The sequence below is a fragment of the Petaurus breviceps genome, unplaced genomic scaffold (assembly GCF_028583685.1).
Source record: "Petaurus breviceps papuanus isolate PSGF00001 unplaced genomic scaffold, PetGlider_PUasm1.0 90822, whole genome shotgun sequence".
In the NCBI taxonomy this organism is placed as follows: Eukaryota; Metazoa; Chordata; class Mammalia; order Diprotodontia; family Petauridae; genus Petaurus; species Petaurus breviceps.
In genome coordinates, this window is record NW_027187351.1 from 591,618 (window position 1) to 614,126 (window position 22,509).

The window sequence follows — 22,509 nt, forward strand, 5'->3', positions numbered from 1 at the left end:
GGCCTCAGACATGTAACACAAAAACTAGCTGTGTGACCTTCGGCAAGTCACTTAACCCCAATTGCCCTACCTCCCCCCACTCCAAAAGGCAAAAATTAAAAAAAAAAAAAAGAAATATGTGTGAGGCCTCTTAGGGTACTCAAGTAGCCTGTTAAATGCTGCTATAGTTTTGATCTCCCTAAATCATGGATTCTTAAATGTTTTTGTATAAACAAAGTGTCCCTTTGGTAGTCTCATTAAGCCTATGTGCCCCTCCTCAGAGTGTTTCATGGGAGTATTTTTTTAAACATGGAAAATAAATATATAAGATTACAAGAGAAAACAATTGGAATCAAGATGCATTTTTCCCAACCACATTAACTGACCCACTTAAAATCTATCCATGGACTCATTAGATGTCTGATCTTTGGATTCTCATATGTGAAAGAAGACTCACAGACTTTGAGGCTGCATTGTGAAGGTGGTGGTGGCAGGGGAAGACAGAGACAGAGACAGAGAGAGAATATGAATTGAGGCAGTAGTTTTCAATGTTAGTTTACACAGCTTCCAAGATGACTACTGTTGTTGAAGGATGCTATTTCTACTGTCCACTAGATATTGATGTCACCACCATGACTATTGATGCTTCTGTTATTGCTGTTATTGTTACTGTTGCTTTTGCAGTAGTGGTTGCTGTTGTTAGTTCATTCACTATTTTTCAAGGTCTCTACTACTTACTACCTATGTGACCATAGATAGGCTATTTAATTTCTCTCAGCCTCAGTTTCCTCATATAAACTGAGAGGAGTGGATAAGGTGAATTAAAAAAGGCCTTTTCCAGGAGGTGGAGCCAAGATGGCAGCATAGAAGCAGGAAAACTCCTTATGCCTCCTCCATAACCATCTCATATAGCTATAAAAAATGACTCTAAACAAACTTTAGGGCTGCAGAACACAATAAGTTACAGAGAGAAACAAACTTCCTGCTGAAGTTAGCCTCGCAGGAAGGGGTCCATCCATCACAGTGTGCTGTGAGCAGAGCCAAGGCCCCCTTGAGTCTGTGGTTTTAGCCTCATGGTGGCCAAGACCGGTCCTGGATGGAGGGACTTCAGGAGAGTGGATCACCAGCAACTGTGACGGTTTCCAGAATTATCAACCCATAAATGCCAAAGACAAAGTGAGAGGACAGTGTGGACTTTATGAGAATAGGGGATGCAGGAATGTGGTCTGGGCTCTGCTCCCTTCACCCCTGGGAGAAGCAGCTGAGGCATGGTGGCTGCTGCCATGTGGCTGCTTCAGAGCTCCTGACCTGCAGATTGTAGGGGGACCAAGCTACCAGTCTGAGGGGTAATTGCTCTTGCTTTAATCTGCTTGGATCTGGATTGATGTCTAGGGTAGAAGTCCTAGGGTGCATGACCAGTGTGCCAGAGACAGTGGAGGCTTCTGAGAGGACACCCAACTAATAGCTCTGGCAGTTGAGAAAACCCCATCAATTTGAGGCAAAGCTCTCCTCTCTGGAAGCAGAGTTCTACTGTTGCAAAAAGCTCAAAAGTCAAGTAATTGCATAGCAACATGAGCAAGCAAAGGAAGCAATGCAAGCACAGCAATCCAACTTTGGATTCCTTTTTTGGGGACAAAAAGGACCAAAGCATGGAACAGGAGGAAGGCAATAAAGTCACTTTTCTCAGTATGAGAATAATTGAAGGGAGTATAAATGTACATATATATATACATACATATAAATGTCAATATAGGAGGGTGTATAGGTATATGAATACATATGTGAATGTGTGTATATATGTGTAGAGGTATAAATAGAGGGCACAGGACCAACTGAATAGCAAGGGATGATACTTAAAAGGTGAAATTTAGAGGTGAGAGAGGAATATCATGAGAGAATATGGGGAAAGACAGAATGGGGTAAATTATCTCATATAAAAGAGGCAAGGGAAAACTGTTATGATGGAGGGGAAGAACAGGAAGGCAAAAGAGAATGAGTCAACCTTACTCTCATTGAATTGGCTTAGGGAGGGAATGGCATACACCCTAAATAGGGTATCTCACCCTACAGGAGAATAGGGGGGAAGGGGATGAGAGGGGGAATGATGGAAGGAAGGGCAGGTTGAGGAGAGGGAAATTGGAAGCACACACTTTTGAAAAGGGACAGAGTCAGAGTAGAGAATAGAGCAAATGGGGGTTGTGATAGGATGGAAGGAAATGGCTTTCACAATATATCCACTATGGAAATGTTTTGCATAGCTACATATGTACAACCTATATTGAATTGCTTATCTCCCAAGTAAGGGTGGGTGAAGATGGAGGAAAGAAAAGAATCTGGAATTCAAAGTTTTTAAATAAATTGCTTAAAAATATATTATTATTGGGGGCGGCCAGGTAGCACAGCGAGTAAGAGCACTGGCCCCAGTGTTGGGATGACCTAGGGATCAAATGGCTCATACACTTAGCACCCAACCAGAAACACCTGGCCATGTAACCTTGAGCAAGTTACTTAACACCAATTGCTTTTAAAAAACAATATATATAACAATAATTATTATTATTATTATTTACACTCAACTGGGAAATAAGATATACAGGCACTGGGGTGAGATCCATCTTGCCCTACTGGAAAGTCAGAGGGGAATGGGGGAAGATATAGGAGAGAGTAGATTGGGGGAGGGTGTATATAGTGGGATCACAGTTTTGGGGTTGTAGGTAGGGGAAAGATGGGGAGAAAATTTGTAACTCAAAATCTTGTGGAAATGAATGATATAAACTAAAAGGAAACATAAAATTTAATTTAAAAAAGGCTTTTCCAGTTCTCAATTCATAATCTTTTGACTTCTTATTTAAAACTTTAAGTTAATTCTACATAAATAGAAAGGAGCATTAAAAAAAAGAAAATAGAAAAAAAGAAAAAAAAAACAATAAAATAGAAAAAAAATTAAAAAGAAAAAAAGGGAACATTTTGTAGTCATTAAACTCTTTGGAAAGACCAAATAGAAATTTGTTATTTTTGGTCCTTTTGCTTTGAACCCTTTGGAAATGTGGTATCTATAGTGAGAAAAGGTTATGGACAGAAACACCTAATTTCTGGTCTAGAGCCATGACCTTGGGCAAGTTATTTAATTTCACTGGGCCTTAGTTTTCTCCTCTGCAAACTATGGAGCTGTATTTGATAAAAATAGTTAATGTTTATACAGCTATTACTTTATATATGTTATGTCATTTGATACTCACAATAACCCTGTGAGGTGCATGTTCTTATCATCTCAATTGTGACTTGTTCATAGTCTGAGCCAATGTTTGAACACAGGTCTTCCTCATTCTAAGTCAAGTGCTCAACCTCCTTTAAACACTGAATATTCACACTGCTAGGTCCAGTTCAATCTCAAAGCAGAAAAGTAGCCAGAGAACCCAGGATACATGTGCGTGGCTCACTGAGGATATAACACATCATGGACAAGTGGTACACAGAAAGCCTGCTCTAATTGGGTTCAGTTGTGTCAGTGTAATAGTGATATAATTTATCTTGAGGAGGGAGACATTGTAGTAGGACTCAGGTTTGGCAGCCAAAGTCACTTTTGGAAGTGGGTCAGTGTTGGCTTCTCCACAGAGTTCTAAAATTGGATTGGGGAAAAATCTTTCTTTCTCATAGCAGTTTGTGATAAATCAAGGTCTTCCACTAACTACACTATCTCTGGAATATCTACTGAAAGGAGAATTCATGACATGCAAAATGCTAGTGCCCGGTGGGGGTGGGTGTGCATAAAGAGGGGAACTAGACTTTGGTTGCACAATGCTAGTTATAACTCTTCCAAGAGATGGGATCTATCCCCTATGTCACTTCACATAGATGGTGATAGCTGTGGAGATAGTAGGTAGCAAGCAAACCCTGTGCATTAGGTCAGTGAACAGCAACACATGCTCTGCAATAAGGATGCTATGCTACAGTCTATGAGGAACAAATTCTGTTTGCCTGTTTTGTGTAGCAGCGATCCCAATTTCTAGATGCCTTGTTCAATAGGAAGAACTTTGGAAACTTGGAGTACTTTTGACATTAAAGGAAAATCAAGATAATACAGGATAAAATCCAAAGTCCTCTAGTTTGGCTTTCAAGAGTGGATAAGGAATTAAAGAAGTGAAGAGAATTTTAGATAAGCTAGATATGATAGATATCTGGAGAGAACTGAATGAAAATAGAAAGTAATATAGTGTGTATGGTACCTTTACAAAAATTGACCATATATTAAGGTACAAAAATTTTATCCCAGGGGCGGCCAAGTGGCTCAGTGAGTAAGAGCACCAGCTCCAGTGTTGGCATGACCTGGGGATCAAATCTGGGCTCAGATACTCAGCACCACACCCAGAAATAAATGGCTGTATAACCTTGAGCAAGTTACTTAACCCCGATTGCTTTAAAAAAAATTATCCCTAAAAGCACAAAAACAGAAATATTAAATGCTTCCTTTATAAAATACAATGAAATACATTTATATTTATTAAGAGACCATGGAAACAGAGAAAAAAACTAACTGGAGAGTAAATAACTTAATCTTAAAGAACGCATGATTTAAAGAACAAATAATAGAAATGAACAGTAATTTCATTAAAGAAAATGACAATAATCAAACAACAAATCAAAACCCATGGGATACTGCAAAAGCAGTAATCAAAGGAAAATTTGTATCTTTAAATGCTTATTTTGATTTAAAAAAAAAGATCAGACCAGTGAATTGGGTATGTAATTAAAAAAAAACTAGAAAAAGAATGAATTCAAAATCCCCAATTAAACATTGAATTGGAAATCCTAAAAATTACAGGTGAGATTTTTTAATGCTATAATTTCCTTTTTAATTAATTAATTTTTAATTTTCAACATTCATTTCCACAAGATTTTGAGTGACAATTTTTTCTCCACATCGTTCCCCTACTCCCAACCCAAAATTTCAAGCCTACTTAATACCCCTTCCCCCAATCTGTTCTCTCTTATATCCTGCCCCATCATCCCCCTAACTTTCTGGTAGGGCAAGATGGATTTCTATACCCAGTGCCTGTATATCTTATTTCCCAGTTGCATGTAAAAAACAATTTTTTAAACATTTGTTTTGAAAACTTTGAGTTCCAGATTTTTTCCCTTCCTCCTTCCTCACCCACCCCTCACTGTGAAGATAAGCAATTCAATATAGCTTGTGCATGTGTAGTTACCCAAATCATTTCCATAGTACTTATATTGTGTAAGACTAACTATATTTTCCTTCATCCTGTTCCTCCCCCCACTTATTCTAATTTCTCCTTTGACCTTATTCCTTTTCAAAAATGTTTGCTTCTAACTGTCCCACAATCTGCCCTCCCTTCTATCATCCCCCCTCTTATCCCCTACCCCCCTATTTTCCTGTAGGATAAGATACCCAATTGAGTGTGTATGTTATTCTCTCTTTAAGCCAAATTCAATGAAAATAAGGTTGTCCCATTCCCTTTCACCTTCCTGCTCTTCTCCTCCATTGTAACAGTTTTTTCTTGCCTCTTTTACATGAGATTATTTACCTTAGTCTATCTCTCCCTTTCTCCTTCTCCCAATAAATTCCTCTCTCACCTCTTAATTTTATTTTTTAGATCATTATCCCTTCATATTCAACTCATCTTGTCTCCTCTATGTATACATGAACATATATATGCCCACACTCATATTATATATATATATATATATGTTTACACATACACCCTCCTATACATGCATATATATGTGTGTGTGTGTGTGTGTGTATATATATATATATATATATATATATATATATATATATATACACATAAATATTCCCTTCAACTGTCTTCATACTAAGAAAAGTCTTATGAGTTACAATCATCATTTTTCCATGCAGGAATGTAAATAGTTCAACTTTAATAAGTTGCTTGGGATTTCTTTTTCATGCTTACCTTCTCATGCTTCTCTTGCTTCTTATATTTGAAAGTCAAATTTTATGTTCAGGTCTAGTTTTTTTTCATCAGGAATGCTTGAAAATCCTCTATTTCCTTGAATGACCATATTTCCCTCTAAGCATTACACTCAGTTTTGGTGATTCTTGGTTTTAGTTCTAGCTAATTTGACCTTTGGAATCTAATATTCCAAGCCATTTGATCCCTAAATGTAGAAGTTACTAGGTCTTATGTTATCTTGATTGTGTTTCCACATTACTCAAATTGTTTCTTCCTGACTGCTTGCAGTATTTTCTCCTTGACCTGTAAACTCTGGAATTTGGCTATAATATTCCTAGGCATTTTCTTTTTGGAATCTTTTCTAAGAGGTGATCAGTGAATTCTTTTGATTTCTATTTTGCCCTCTGGTTCTAGAATATCAGGGCAGTTTTGCTTCATAATTTCTTGAAAGATGGTGTCTAGGCTCTTTTTTTTTTATCATGGCTTTTGGATCTATTTTCAAGGTCAGTGGTTTTTCAAAGGAGATATTTCACATTGCCTTCTATTTTTTCATTTGTTTGGATCTATTTTATAGTATTTTGATTTCTGATAAAGTAATTAGCTTCCAATTGCTCCAGTCTAATTTTGAAGGAGTTATTCTCTTCAGAGAGTTTTTAAAATTCTGGTTCTATTTGACCAATTCAGCTTTTTAAGGCATTCTTCTCTTCATTGGCTTTTTGGGCCTACTTTGCCATTTGACTTAGTCTGTTTTTTAAGGTGTTATATTCTTCAGTGTATTTTTGGGTCTTCTTTAGCAGGCTGTTGACTCATTTTTCCTCATTTTCTTGCATCATTCTCATTTCTCTTCCCAATTTTTCCTCCACTTCTCTTACTTGATTTTCAAAATCCTTCTTGAGCTCCTTCATGGCCTGTAACCAAATTCATATTTTTCTTGGAGGCTTTTGATGCAGGAGTTCTGACTTCATTGTCTTCCTCCCACTCCATGTTTTGATCCTTTTTGTCCCCCCAAAAAGTTTCTATGCCCTGTTTGTGTTTCCTCCGCTTGTTCATATTGCCAGCCTTTGAGCTTTTTGCCATGGTAGACCTCTGCTTCCAGAATGGAGAGAGCTTTTCCCAAATTGCTGGAGTTTTTGTAGCTGCTGGAGCTTTAGGAGGGTGCCTTCTCTACAGCCCCCTCAAGCTCTGGCTCACTGGCCACACACCCCAGGACTGTGATCCAGATCTAAGAAGGATAAAACAAAAGTGATTACCCTCTGAATGATCACTTGGTTCTCCTATGATCTGCACACCAGGAGCTCTTGAGGCAGCCATGCAGCAGGGCTGCACAGCTTCTGGGCCTCTGCTGCTTCTCGCCCTGGGGCAGGGACCAGCCCATGCTCTTCTGTCCTCCCCCTCCCCCGTTCCTGCAATGTTCCACACTAACCTTTTACTTTGTCTTTGGAGTTTATGTGTTGAGAAGTCTGGAAACCACCACAGCTGCTTGTGATTCACTCTCCTGAAGGCTGCCCTGGCAGCTGCTGGTCAGGGCTGCCCTGGGGCCAGAACCACATGGCTCATAGGGGACTGTGCATGGCTCCCAGCTCAGTGTGATAAACCCTTTCTGTCTACCTGCTAGGCTGCCTTTGGTGGGAGATTTGTTTCTTTGTGGGTTCTATAGCTCTAAAGTTTCTTTAGAGTTATTTTTTTCACATGTATTGGAGATGATTGGAGCAGGAGCTCACACCAACTTTTGCTTCTACTCCACCATCTTGGCTCTGTGCCACTACAGGTGAGATTAATAAAATTGAGTGTAAGAAGACCTTTAAATTATTAAATAAAACTAGGTATCAGAATCATGAAAAATAACAATAAAATAGATAAAACACTGGTTAATATGATTAAAAGGGAGAGAGAAGCAAAACAAATTATTAGTATCAAAAATGAAATGTGGGAATATATCAATAAAGAAGATGAAATCAAAGCAGTTAAAAGGAGTTATTTTGCCAATTATACATTAACAAGTTTAGCAAATTAAGTGAAATACATGAATATTTAAAAAAAATACAAACTGCCTAGATTAGCAGAGGAGGAAATAGAATATCTAAATAGGCTTATTTTGGGAAAAAGAAATTGGACAGGCCATAAATGAGCTTCCTAGGAAAATAAGCACTAGGACCAGAAAGATTTACAAGTGAATTCTAACAAACATTTACAGACCAACTAATTTCAATATTAAATAAATTGTTCAGAAAAAGAGGCAAAGAAGTGATCATACTAAACTTCTTTTATGAAACAAATTTAATGCTAATACCTAAAGCAGGAGTAAAAATGGAGGAAGAAAATTATAGACCATTTTTATTAATGAATATGGATGCAAAAATCCTAAATAAAAAACTAGCTAAAATTGCAATGATATGTTACAAAGATTATACATTATGACCAAGCTATATTCATACAAGGAATTCAATGATGGTTTAATATAAGGAAAATATTAACATAATTGTGTATATCAATAATTAAAGTAACAAAAGCAATATTATTATATCAGTAGATGCAGAAAGAAGCATTTGATAAAGTACAACACTATTTCTGTTAAAAAAATGCTGAAAGTATAGGCATAAATGTACTTTTCCTTAAATTAAGAAGAAGCATTTACCTAAAACCATCAACAAGTGTTATTTTTAATGGGGATACATGTGAAACAAGGATGCACCCCATCACCAATATTTTTCAATATTTTATTGGAAATCCTAGCAATAGCAATAAGAGCAGGAAAAAAATAGAAGGATTCATAACAGGGAATGAGGCAATAAGAGTCTCTTTTTGCAGATGATATACTTGGAAAATCCTAGAGATTCAACTAAAAAGTTAATTGAAATAATTTCAACAAGGTAACAATATATAAAGTAAACCCACATGAATCCTCAGCATTTCTACATATCACCAACAGGACACTCTATACAGAGACAGCCCCTATATAGATATATCTATATAGATATACCCCCAAGTAAAATAGCACTAGACTATATAAAACACCTGGGAATATACCTATCAAAACAAACCCAGGATATATATGAACAAAATCATAAAAAAAACCTTTTGCACACAAATTAAAACAGATGTAAATAAGTGGAGAAATAGTGATTGTTAATGGGTAGGCAGGGACAATATAAAAATGACATTTTTACCAAAATTAATTATTATATTCAATGCCATCCCAATTAAAAATTTTTTCTGTGTTAAAAAAATTATGAATTCTTTTGGAATAACATAAGGTCAAGAATAACAAAGGAACTAATGAAAAAAAGTAAAATTAGGAGGTTTAGCAATATCAGATCTTAAGCTATATTATAAGGTAGTAATTATCAAAACTATCTGGTACTGGATAAGAAATAGAAAGTTAGATCAGTTAAATAGAGTATACATATAATCTATAGAAGCAAATGAATATTATAATGTGTTTGACAAGTGCTTTTGGATAAGAATTCTTTATTTGGTAAAAATTATTGGGAGAGCTGGAAAGCAGTCTGGCAGAAACTTGGCATAGACCAATATCTTAAACTATTTACCAATATAAGGTAAAAATGGATACATGGTGTAGATATAAAGGGAGACATTACAAGAAAAGACATAGGTAGGTGAAACATTTCTGAACAAATAAGGGATAAAGAAAATTGTGAAATGAAAAATGGATTTTTTTATTACATTAAACTAAAAGAGGTTCTGTACAAATAAAATAAATGTAGATAAAATCAGAAGGAAAGCAGAAAAGTGGGGAAAATTTTATACAAAGAGCCTCAGATAAAGATTTCGTATCTCAAATATATAAAGAACTTTATAAAATTAATAAGAATGTGAGTCATTACCCAATGGTAAATGGTCAAAGGATATGAACAGGGAATTTTCCAATGAAGAAATCAAAACAATTTATAATCATATGAAAAAAATGCTCTATAATGTTATTGATTAGTGAAAAGCAAATTAAAACAATCTTGAAATACTATTTTACACCTACCAGATTGGCTAAAAATGATTGAAGAGGAAAGAAGCAAATGTTGGAAAGGATGTGAAAAAAATGGAACCTTAATTCATTGTTGATGGATCTGTGAGCTGATCCAACCATTTAGGAGAGAGTCTTGGAAGTATGCCCAAAGAGTTATTAAAGCTACCTATACCATTTGACCCAATAATACTACTATTAGGTTTGTTTCCCAAAATGATTAGGATAAAAGGGAAAGAATCTATATATTCCAAAATATTTATAGCAGCTCCCTTTATGATGGCAAATAACTGGAAATTGCAGGCATTCCCATCAATTGTGGAATGGCTAAACAAATTGTGGTATGTGTTCATTATGAAATATTGCTCTTCTCTAAGAAATGATGAGCTCAGTGACTTTGGAAAAGCATGGAGAGACCTCCACAAAGTTATGATGAGTGAAATAAGCACAACAAAGAGAACATTGTATACAGTAATAGCAGTATCATTTTAAGAACAACTTTGAGTGACTAAGTCATTCCATTATAAATATTGAAATCAACTGCAAAGATCCTACGAAGGAAGATGCTGTTTACTACACGTATACAGATTTGTGTCTAGTGGCAGTCATCTTTAAGTTGGTGGGGAAATGAACAAAAAAAGAGTGGATAAGGAATATTCACTTCATAAGTTGTTGGTCTTAATGGTATTATAGATGGAATAGTTGTTAAAGAAAGTGTTAATGATATAGAAATTATTTTCCTAACAGAAATTTGAGGAAGAAAGTCAAAGAAATTTCAGTTAGATCACCAAGAAAATCACCTCCTGTTATGACAGAAAAATAAAAGTATGAAATTTGCAAAAAAGCACTGTAGACAAGCATTTGAATACAATATCTTTAGCTAATACGAAGAAAACAATTGTAAGGAATGATCCATCAATTAGATCTGGGTAAAAGCCCACAACACTGATTAAAGGGTCACAGGCTCAAAAATTGGCATATATACCTATTGACTCACTCTTTGAGTGTTAAAATGCAGGGATATCTAGGTTGCACTAAAGAACCTTAACATACAACTTCAGTCTATATGAGACATCTACAAGATTTCAATAAGAAATAAATCCATAAACAATAGCAATTATCAGAAACAATGAAAAACATTATTCATGTAAAGGAAGAGGTAGAATGTTGATATTTAGAACATTAAAAAACATAAACTAAAAGCAAAAAAGAACCTTCAACCTTGCCAAGGAAGAATTAGAAAAAGTTTTCTTTCCTCTGGAAGAACCTCCATTGCTGATTCCAGATAACATATTTTATGTAAAATGAGATGGCTCAAAACACATTTCTTAATATGAAAAGAAATACATGTGGGCTCCCAGCAAGCTGTGTAGCTTTGCAAAATAATACAAAACATGTGGCAACAGGTTTATGCTTGGCTATGGGTGACATGATGACTGGTTTCATGGAATGTTAAGCCTTTCCCAAGCATGACAAATAGAAGAAGATAAAGAAAATACGTGTGAAGGGTTGTGATGAAGAAGATAAAAAGAGTGAAAATGTGGGTTAAGAAATTTTGGAAAATCAAGCTGAAAATGAAATTCATAGAGCAGATGAATAAAATTATGCATTGTGGAAAACTTGGTTTCTCTAAGCAAACACCTACAAAAAAATATAAATGATACAAGGTACTACATGAAAACTTTTTTTTTTGCTTTTTGGAGGGTTTAAGGTAGGGCAATTGGAGTTAAGTGACTTGCCCAAGGTCAATAAGTTTTGTGTTAAGTGTCTGAGGCCTGATTTGAACTTAGGTCTTTTTGACTCCAGGGGTAGTGCTCTATTCACTGAGCCACCTAGCCACCCCTACATCAAAACTTTAATGTGGGATCTGATGATGGTAAAATTTATCAGATATAGAAATTCTGAGATTTAAAAAATGACAACTGACCTGTCTTTAAAAGATGGGACAAACAAATTTACCCCAGATATCTTTAGAAAGGAAAAATGAAGAAAATTTTAAAAGGTGCCACAAATTTTTCCACAGATGAAAAGACTATAAAATCATGTATATATGAAAAAAATGGAGTTAAAAAACAATAAAATTGAGAAATAAGGATTGCCTAACATGCATGTATTCTGTTTCCCTGTTTTCAAACCTTCTGCAGACCAGATCAGAGTATCAAATGTTCTCTCAAAGACATTCTTATGAAAAGACTTACAGACTCAAATTTGAAGCTCTTAGAAGAATGAGTAGCCAAAGTTGCAACAAAGAATTTTCCCCTTATGGGGGTGATATTGATGGCAAATATAAGAACAAAAGTAGAAATTTAATGTTTAATTTGAAAGATCCTGAAACAATGTTTAATTTTAAAATGTACTTAAGGAGAGGCAACACCTGATCATCTCCTGAAAATGTCTCCTAAAGAATTAGCTTCTAAAAATTTGGCTGCCTGGAGATCAAGAGAAAAGACATAGCATTGAGATTATATAAAAAAAAACAAAATAAAAACAAAGAAAGTTGAAAGATGTCCAATCACCAAAATTACTCACAAAGTTAAAATAAAAATTTAGAGTTATATTCCACTGAAAGACCAAGAAGAAATTATGAAAATGAAAGAATATACTACCACTAAGCCTATGGAGAAAGTAGAAGACTGGGGGAAAAAAGAGGCTGACTCTTTGTCTAAACATACCACAAGGCAAAATTAAAATAATGTATTTTTTTAAATCTTAACAGCAAGATCTTTATAGGACAAATAGCACCACATACTGACTACCTTTCTCCTCAGAAGGTAAAGGCAGCTATTGGTATGGTTTCTAAACATTCATACCATAAAGCAATGTATATTTATATATGATGTATTGTCTTCAATATGAAATATTTTATCTTCAGAATTCTTTTAAGAAAAGAAGCAAAAACCTCTGGAGGGACACTTGAACACCCTGCTACTTTGTCCTGAGAAGGCTGGTGATATTGAAATTGAATCTGTGTTCTTGGCTCAACTAAACTTCATTTGAAAAGGCTTTATCAAAATGCCTTCTATGACAAAGTTTGCTATCTCAGCCTATCCTGAATCAGGATCACTTAAATATTTAATGGGGGATCTACCAGACAGTATTTAAATAGGCAACAAGATAATACCTCAGACTGAGATGATGTAGAGAAAACAAAAACTTAAGCAACTAAGGAAATCTCTACATTTCATTTTACATCAGTAACTGAAGAATATCAAATTTCTTATACATTATTGTTTGCAGAAAGCACTACGATCAAGCTATTAATATGAAGTAGCTTAAAGGCATATACTTTATTCCTTTGGGTACCTATGATGAAGTTCCATGCCCTCTTATATTTTTTGATGGTATTTGGGCTTGAACTACATAGATATAATCTGTTGTTGGGCTTGACTCTCCATCAAAAATGAAGAGGCAGTTTGATGTTGTAGTAGCACTAGTCATGTAGATGATAGTCCTGAAAATATTTCAATGATTTTACCCCTTGAAAAAAAAATAAAGCAGATTTCTAATGAAAAAGAGCCAGAGGAAGAAAATGACTTTTTAAATTCTTTTATACCTTTATTACATGCATAGAGAAACAAACTTCAGTAGGCTTCTCGGGAAGAAATTGTAACCATAAGAGAGCCTATATAGTGGAAATCCTCAAACAGGAGCCCTTCAAGCCACTAAGGTTTCTTCCCAATATGTTGAAAGGCAGGAAAAATCAACTTTCCACTCTTGACTTGGCAACAAATCATTGCTGGTAGATGACATACTTCAAAGACTTTTAGGTACCTCTGGTTAGGCATGTGATCAGATTAAGTTAGCACCAGAACAGAGTTCTATTGAAGAAATACCTTAAATAGATGAACAGATTAAGTTAGAAGAACAAGACAATCAATTTCTTAGATATAGTTATTGATGAAACAGATACTATAAAGACAAAGGTGAAAATATATATAAATCTGCAGAAAATTTAGTACGGATAGGAGATACAACAGTAGTAAGAAACTCTTTGCACTTACCAGGAACTTTGCCAGGTGTTAATCTTAATGGAAAACTACCACATGTTTCTACCAAAACATTTTAACAAATTCACTTATTCATTCATAGAATGAGGAAATTGTAGAGGGTGAAGAACAAGTATTAAAATGGCAAGATCAAGAAAATGCTTCAGTTCTCCCATTGCATCTAATAGAGGAAAAGGAAGTTGAGACAATATTGGCATAAATTCTGAAAATATAACTTATAATTCATCAAAATCTGTCCTCTTCTTTAATTGTAAAAGGGATACCAGGCATACAATTGGATGAAACCAACATATAACTTCAGACTACAAAAGGGGATAATGACTGAAATGAAAGGAGGGAAAAAGCATACCTAGTCAATAACATGAAGAACATAGTAACTCAATCAGCAGATCTAATGAGAAAATAGACATAAAAACCCCATATTTTCAGCAAAACAGTATTTCAAAGTATAAGGATACGCAAATAGAAGCTTAAATAGAAAATGCACACACTTCTCAGGCAGAGGAGACAAAACCTTTATAGGATGAGTCATCAATGAAAAATACTGAAGCTGTACACCCATTTTGAAAGGAACCAATAGCAAAAAGTCTATCTAATTTTGAAACAGAAAACAACTTTAAACCTGATTTTAATTCTAAAACCACTGACTTTACTTATAAAAGCATGAACTCTTCATGAGACAGAAAATTTTCACATATTAGGATATAGTATTACAACTTTCAGCATCCTAGATCTAGTCACCCTGGATTTCTATTTCTAGGACCTTCACCCCACAAATCATTTTTAATATCCAGCACATCGGGCACCTACATTGCTTCCTCCTTCAGGTTTTAGTTTTGACTAGAATCCTATGATTCATGGCCTATCTGTGCTCATTAACCAGTTCAACCTCCCCATTTTATGGACCATCATGTACAAGCATCAAGACTTTTAGGTCCTATGAAAATTTTGCCCTGCTAAAAAATGTCAAAGACCAGAGAGGTATTCATAGTGATCCTTAGCACATTAAAGAATGACAAAAAGTGAAAATTTACCAAAATTCATGGAATATAGCCAAAGCAATTCTTGGTGGAAAAAAATATGTCTCTAAATAAATACATCAATAAAATATATAAAGAGCAAATCAGTGAATTGGATGTGCAACTAAAAAAAAGAAATATAACACATTAAAAGTCCCTAATTAAAGAGCAAAATAAAAATTCTGAAAATTAAAAAAGATAAGATTGAAAATAAAAATCATTGAACTAATAAATAAAACTTGGTGCTGGTTTTATAAAAAAAATAAAATAGATAAACCTTTGGTTAATTTGATTGACAAAAAAGAAAACCAAATTATCAGTATCATAAATGAAAAGAGTAAATGTGCCAGTACAAAGTTGAAAGTAAAGTAATTATTAGGAGTTATTTTACCCAATAACATGCCAGTAAAAGGGAAAACATAAGTGAAATGGCCAAATATCTACAACTGTATAAACTATAGAGATTAACAGGAGACAAAATAGAATACTTAAATAGCCCTAACTTATAAAAAAGAAATCAAAGAAGCAATAAGTGAGTTCCTGAAGAAAAATCCTCATGATCACATAGACTTACAAATTATTTCTATTTACAAGTTATTTAGGGAACAATCCCAATACTATACAAACTATTTAAAAAATAGGTAAAGAAGGAGATTTACAAAATTCCTATTTTGATAAAAATATAGTTTTGATACTTAAACAAGGGAGAAAATAAAGAGAAAATTATAGAACAATTTAATAAATATTGATGTAAAAAATTAAATAAAATATGAACAAAGAGATTACAACAATATATCACAAATAACATACACTATGATGAAGTGGGATTTGTGCTAGGAATGCAGGGCTGGTTCAATAATAGGAAAACTATCTGCACAATTGATCATACAGTAACAAAAACAAGAAAAATCTTATGATTGTATGAATAGGTGCAGAAAAAGCTGTTGACAATACACAATATCCATTTCTATTAAAAAACACTTTAAAGTATAGAAATCAATGGAGTCTTAAAAAAATGATAAGTAGTATGTATCAAAAACCAAGCTCAAGCATTACATGTAGTAGGGGTAAATTTGAAGCCTTTCCAATAAGAGCAGGAGTGAAGCAAGAATGCCCATTATGGCTACTATTATTCAATATTGTATTCAAAATGCTAGCTATAGAGAGGTGGAGCCAAGATGGCAAAGTAAAGTCAGGAACCCTCTCAGCTCTCCCCATACCTCTCCAAATACCTTTACTTAATAACTGTAAACAAATTGTAGAGTGGTAGAAACCTCAAAAAGATGGAATGAAATAATTTTCCATCTCGAGATAACTTAGAAGGTCAGCAGGAAAGGTCTGTTGCACCAGAATGAGGTGTCCAGCAAAGCAGTCCAGCACAGGCCATGGAAGCATACACCCAGCTCCAGCAAACCAGGAGCAGGTCTTAGGGTGACTGAATTAATGGCAGCAGGAGCAGTTTCCAAATCTCTCAGCCCCTATAAGGGGATCATACAACAGATCAGAAGGAGAATTAGTGGCATCAGGGCCAAGACTCTATTGCTTTGCCTGTACTTAGATCTGGGTCACAGTCCTGAGTCTTGGTCCCAGTTGGAGGAGGAGCACTGGCACAGCAGAGCATGCAGCCAGAGGGGAACAGGGCTGATCATAGCTTTGGGGATGAAAAGAGTGCTTGTGGTCATGCACAAACCAGTGAACAGTACAGGAGATTAGTAAACACACCTCTTCCTAGATCACAGGAAGATAGAAAAAACTTACAGGTCCCCAGAATTACCTCTGAAAATAGCTGCACAAAAAAACCTTTGAAGTTTGGAGCAGTGTGCCCTCCACTCAGAAAGAGACCCGGGGAAGGCACAGAGTGGCTGGCAGAGGCAGAGGCAGGCCCAAAAGGCGTGGCTGGCAGAGGCAGGCCCCGAAGGGGTCTGATCAACTCTGAGGGCAAGTCTTCCCACCAACCACAAGGTCCACTACCAGGCCTATCACCAAAGGGCTGGGACTGGAAAGAACAAGGTAAGAAGCAAATACAGGGGCCCCTGTCCTGGACAGCAAACACTCCTAGGGCTACCACTTCATAGCCCAGAAATAAAAAAAAAAGCCCCTTTCAGGACCTCCAAAGACCAGGATGACAGAGGTAACCTCACTTGCTCCAAACCCCCACTCTGACCCTGAAAACATAGTAACTTCTGCCCCAGGGCAAAACCCTGTACAGTAAGGCTTGGGATCCTAGAGGATGGGAATGGCTAGGACCCTGCCTGAAAATGGGTAGAAAGCAGACTACAAAGACAAAGACCCTGGTGTCCTACTATCCTCAGAGGGAGGAACAAACCTCAGAGGGAGACAATGTGGACTCCACACCCAAAGCTGAAACTTCAAGAGGGAATGGGTCCCAAGCACAGAAGGCTCTCCTAGATGAGCTCAAAAGGAACTTTGAAAACAAAATGAGAGAGATAGGAGACAAAATGAATAATTCTCTCAAAACCAAAATAGAAGAATTAGAAAAACATTATAATGAGGAAAACATCTCTCTAAAAAGAAAAGTGTATGATATGGAAAAGGAAATCAAAAAATTAACCAAGGAAAATAATTTGCTAAAAAGTAGAATTAACCAAATGGAAATAAATAACTCTATGAGGAATCAAGAATTAGTCAAGCAAAACAACAAGAATGAAAAATTAGAAAAAGAGGTAAAAAACTCAAAGAAAAAATAACTGACCTGGAAAACAGATCCAGGAGAGATAATCTGAGAATCATAGGCCTACCAGAAAATTATGATGAAAAAATGAGCCTGGACAACATTCTCCAAGAGCTCGTTAAGGAAAACTGCCCTGAGATACTAGAACCTGAGGGTAAAATAGAAATCGAGAGAATCCACCAGACACCTGCTGAAAGAGATCCCAAACTGAAAAGTCCTCGAAATGTTGTGGCCAAACTCCAGAACTACCAGATAAAAGAGAAAATACTTCAAGCGACCAGAAATAAACAATTCAAATATCGAGGGTCCACAGTGAGGATTGCACAGGATTTGTCAGCCTCTACACTGAAAGATTGGAGGCAGTGGAATACAATTTTCCAGAAGGCAAAAGAGCTCAGGTTACAGCCAAGGATAACATACCCAGTGAGACTGAACATATTCTTCCAGGCAAAGAGATGGTCATTCAATGATATAACAGAGTTCCAGACCTTCTTGATAAAAAAGCCAGAACTCAATGGAAAATTCAACCTCCAATTACAAGATACAACAGTGACTTAGAAAGGTAAACAAGGAGAACACACACACACACACACACACACACACACACACACCTTACTATTTGATAAGAGCAAACTGGTTGTATACAAGTAGAGGGTATGAGTATAAAATACACAAAATGATGATTTAAAAAAAATCTTATTAAAGGTTATAAAGGGGCTGCAGTGGAAGAAAGGGAATGGATGAAGTGGAAAAGGGTAAATTATGCCACACATAGAGGCATAAGAACTGTATAGCAGAGGAAAAAAAAAGGGAGGAAGTTGGGAAGCATATGAGCTTTTCCCTCATTGGTTCTGGTACAAGGAAGGAATAACAACCAGGTAAGCATAGGACTCTATGGAGAAGAAATGCAAAAAGTATCATTTTAGAGGGAAAGAGGGGAGGGAGAGGAGCTTCACATGAGATTTGTTCCTGTCACTCTTGGTGCGAAGAAGAAATAACATATTTCATTAAGTATAAAAATATCCTACAGGCAGTAGGAGGGGGAAAGGGTTACGAAAGGGGGGTGGGAGTGGTTTGTAGGGAGGAAAGAAGTAGGGGAAAGGGGAGGAAAAGGAAGGGGGGCTGATAAGGGAACACTGAGGGAGTCAATGGTCAAAAGGAAAACTATTAAGGGGGGAATGGAGAAGAGAGGAAAAATATGAATATTAACAGGGGCAGGAATAGGATGGAGGGAAAGAAACAGATAACAATCATAACTGTAAATGGAATGAACTCTCCCATAAAATGGAGATGGATAGCAGAATGGATCAGAAATCATAATCCTACAATATGCTGTTTACAAGAAACACATCTGAAACAGGGATACACACAAGGTAAAGGTAAAAGGTTGGAGTAAAATATATCATGCCTCAGCTAAAGTAAAAAAAGCAGGGGTAGCAATCCTTATCTCAGATAAAGCAAAACAAAAATTGACGTAATTAAAAGAGATAAGGAAGGAAACTATATCCTGTTAAAAGACACCGTCAAGAATGAAGCAATATCATTACTTAACATATATGCACCAAGTGGTGTAGCATCCAAATTCCTAGAGGAGAAGGTAAAGGAATTAGAGGAAGAAATAGATAGCAAAACTATATTAGTGGGATATCTTAATCCCCCCCTCTCTGAACTTGATGAATCCAACCTCAAAATAAACAAGAAAGAAGTTAAGGAGGTGAACAGGATTTTAGAGAGGATAGGTATGATAGATCTCTGGAGAAAACTGAATGGGGATAAAATGGAATATACTTTCTTCTCACGGTTCATGGCACATACTCAAAAATTGACCACATTCTAGGGCATAAAAAGTCACAGTTCTATGCAGTAAGGCAGAAATATTAAATGCATCCTTCTCAGATCATGATGCAATAAAAATTATATGCAATAAAGGACAGACTAAAAACTAATTTGAAATTAAATAAGCCTAAAGAATGAGTGGGTCAAACAAGAAATTATAGAAACAATCAGTAATTTCATTCAAGAGAATGACAATAATGAGACAACATACCAAAATTTGTGGGATACATTAAAGGCAGTTCTTAGGGGAAGTTTTATATCCCTCAGTGCATACATGATTAAATTAGAGAAAAGGGAGCTCAACGAATTGGGCATGCAATTAAAAAAACCTAGAAAAAGAACAAATTCAAAATCCCCAATTAAATACTAAATTAGAAATATTGAAAACCAAAGGAGAGATTAATAAAATTGAAATTAAGAAAACTATTGAATTAATAAATAAAATCAAGACCTGGTTTTATGAAAAAAAATAAAAACAAAATTGATAGACCCTTAGTCAATATGATACAAAAAAAGAAAGAAGAAAACCAAATTATGAGTATCAAAAATGAAAAGGGTGAATCTACCTCCAATGAAGAGGAAATCAAAACAATAATTAGGAATTTTTCCCAATTGTATGCACATAACTTTGACAATTTTAGGGAAATGGATGAATATTTACAAACATACAAGTTGCCCAGATTAACTGAAGAGGAAGTAAATTACATAAATAATCCCATCTCAGAAAAAGAAATTGAACAAGTCATCAGTCAATTCCTTAGGAAAAAATATCCAGGTCCAGACGGATTCACTAGTGAATTCTATCAAACATTTAAAGAACAATTGATTCCAATACTCTACAAACTATTTGGGAAAATTAGTGAAGAAGGAGTCCTACCAAATTCTTTTTATGACACAAATATGGTACTGATACCTAAATCAGGAAGAGATAAAACAGAGAAAGAAAATTATAGACCAATCTCCCTCATGAATATAGATGCAAAAATTCTAAATAAAATATTAGCAAAAAGACTACAGAAACTTATCTCAAGAATAATACACTTTGATGAGGTAGGATTTATTCCAGGAATGCAGAGATGGTTTAATATTAGGAAAACCATCAGTATAATTGATCATATCAAAAATAAAACTAGCAGAATCCACATGATCATCTCAATAGATGCAGAAAAGGCTTTTGACAAAATACAACATCCATTCCTATTAAAAACATTAGAAAGTATAGGAATAAATGAGCCTTCCTTAAAATAATAGGTGGCATCTATTTAAAGCCATCAGCAAGTATTATATGTAATGGGGAGAAGCTAGAAGCATTTCCCATAAGATCAGGGGTGAAACAAGGGTGTCCACTCTCACCCCTCTTATTCAATCTGGTACTAGAAATGTTAGCAGTAGCAATTAGAGAAGAAAAAGAAATCAAAGGAATCAAATTAGGCAAAGAAGAGACCAAGCTATCACTCTTTGCAGATGATATGATGATATACTTAGAGAATCCTAGAGAATCAAGTAAAAAAACTACTTGAGACAATAAATAAATTTGGCAAATTTGCAAGATATAAAATAAACCCACATAAATCCTTGGCTTTCCTATATATTTCCAATGAAATTCAACAGCAAGAGATAGAAAGAGAAATCCCATTTAAAGTTACTGTACACATTATAAAATATTTGGGCATCTACCTGCCAAAACAAACCCAGGACCTATATGACCACAACTACAAAACACTTTTCACACAAATAAAGTCAGATCTAACTAATTGGAAAAATATCAATTGCTCGTGGCTGGGTCTAGCTAATATAATAAAAATGACAATTTTACCTATATTAAATTATATATTTAGTGCAATACCAATTAATTTGCCAAAAAAACTACTTTAAAGAGTTAGAAAAAATAGTAACAAAATTCCTTTGGAAGAATAAATGGTCCAGAATATCAGGGAATTAATGAAAAGAAATTCTAGGGAAGGTGGACTAGCTATACCAGATTTCAATCTGTATTATAAACCAGCAGTCATCAAAACTACTTGTTACTGGCTGAGGAATAGAGGACTGGATCAGTGGAATAGATTAGGCACACGAGTTTCAGAAGTCAATGACTATAGTAATCTATTGTTTGATAATCCCCCAGACCCTGTTTTTTGGGATAAGAACTCACTATTTGACAAAAACTGCTGGGAAAACTGGAATATAGTATGGCAGAAACTGGGCATAGATGATTATCTAACACCATATACCAAAATCAAGTCTAAATGGGTGCATGATCTAGGTATAAAGGTTGATAATGTAAGCAGTCTCCTAAAACAAGGAATAGTTTACCTCTCAGACCTGTGGAGAGGGAAAGACTTTAGACTAAACAAGAATTAGAGAACATTATAAAATGTAAAATGGATAATTTTGACTACATGAAATTGAAAAGCTTCTGTACAAACAAAGCCAATGTAACCAAGATTAAGAGAGAGGTGGGAAATTGGGAAAGTATCTTTACAACCTATGTCTCTGACAAAGGACTCATTTCTAAAATATACAGAGAATTGAGCCAAATTTATAAGAATAGAAGTCATTCCTCGATTGATAAATGGTCAAAATATATGAACAGGCAGTTTTCAGAGAAAGAAATTAAAGATATCTATAAGCACATGAAGTAATGCTCTAATTCACTATTGATTAGAGAAATGCAAATCAAAACAACTCTGAGGTACCACATCTCACTAGTCAAATTGGCTAAGATGACAAAACAGGAAAATGACAAATGCTGGAGAAGATGTGGGCAAATCAGAACACTAATGTATTGCTGGTGGAGTTGTGAACTGATCCAGCCTTTCTGGAGAATGATCTGGAATTATGCGCAAACAGCTATAAATACTTTCATACCCTTTGATCCAGCAATACCACTCCTAGGGTTATATCCCAAAGAGATCTTAGAAATGGGGGAAAGACCCATATGTACAAAAATGTTTATAGCAGCTCTTTTTGTGGTAGCAAAGAATTGGAAATTAAAGGGGTACCAATCAATTGGGGAATGGCTGAACAAGTTGTGGTATATATATGCATGTTATGGAATACT

At 35.3% G+C, this 22,509-nt stretch overlaps 2 pseudogenes; both read left to right on the top strand.

Moving 5' to 3' along the window:
- The first annotated feature begins 551 nt into the window (after positions 1 to 551).
- On the top strand, positions 552 to 11,494 carry LOC138148054 (PHD finger protein 3-like; annotated as a pseudogene).
- A 57-nt stretch (positions 11,495 to 11,551) lies between these two features.
- Positions 11,552 to 14,735, top strand: LOC138148055 (PHD finger protein 3 pseudogene; annotated as a pseudogene).
- Positions 14,736 to 22,509: the final 7,774 nt, after the last annotated feature.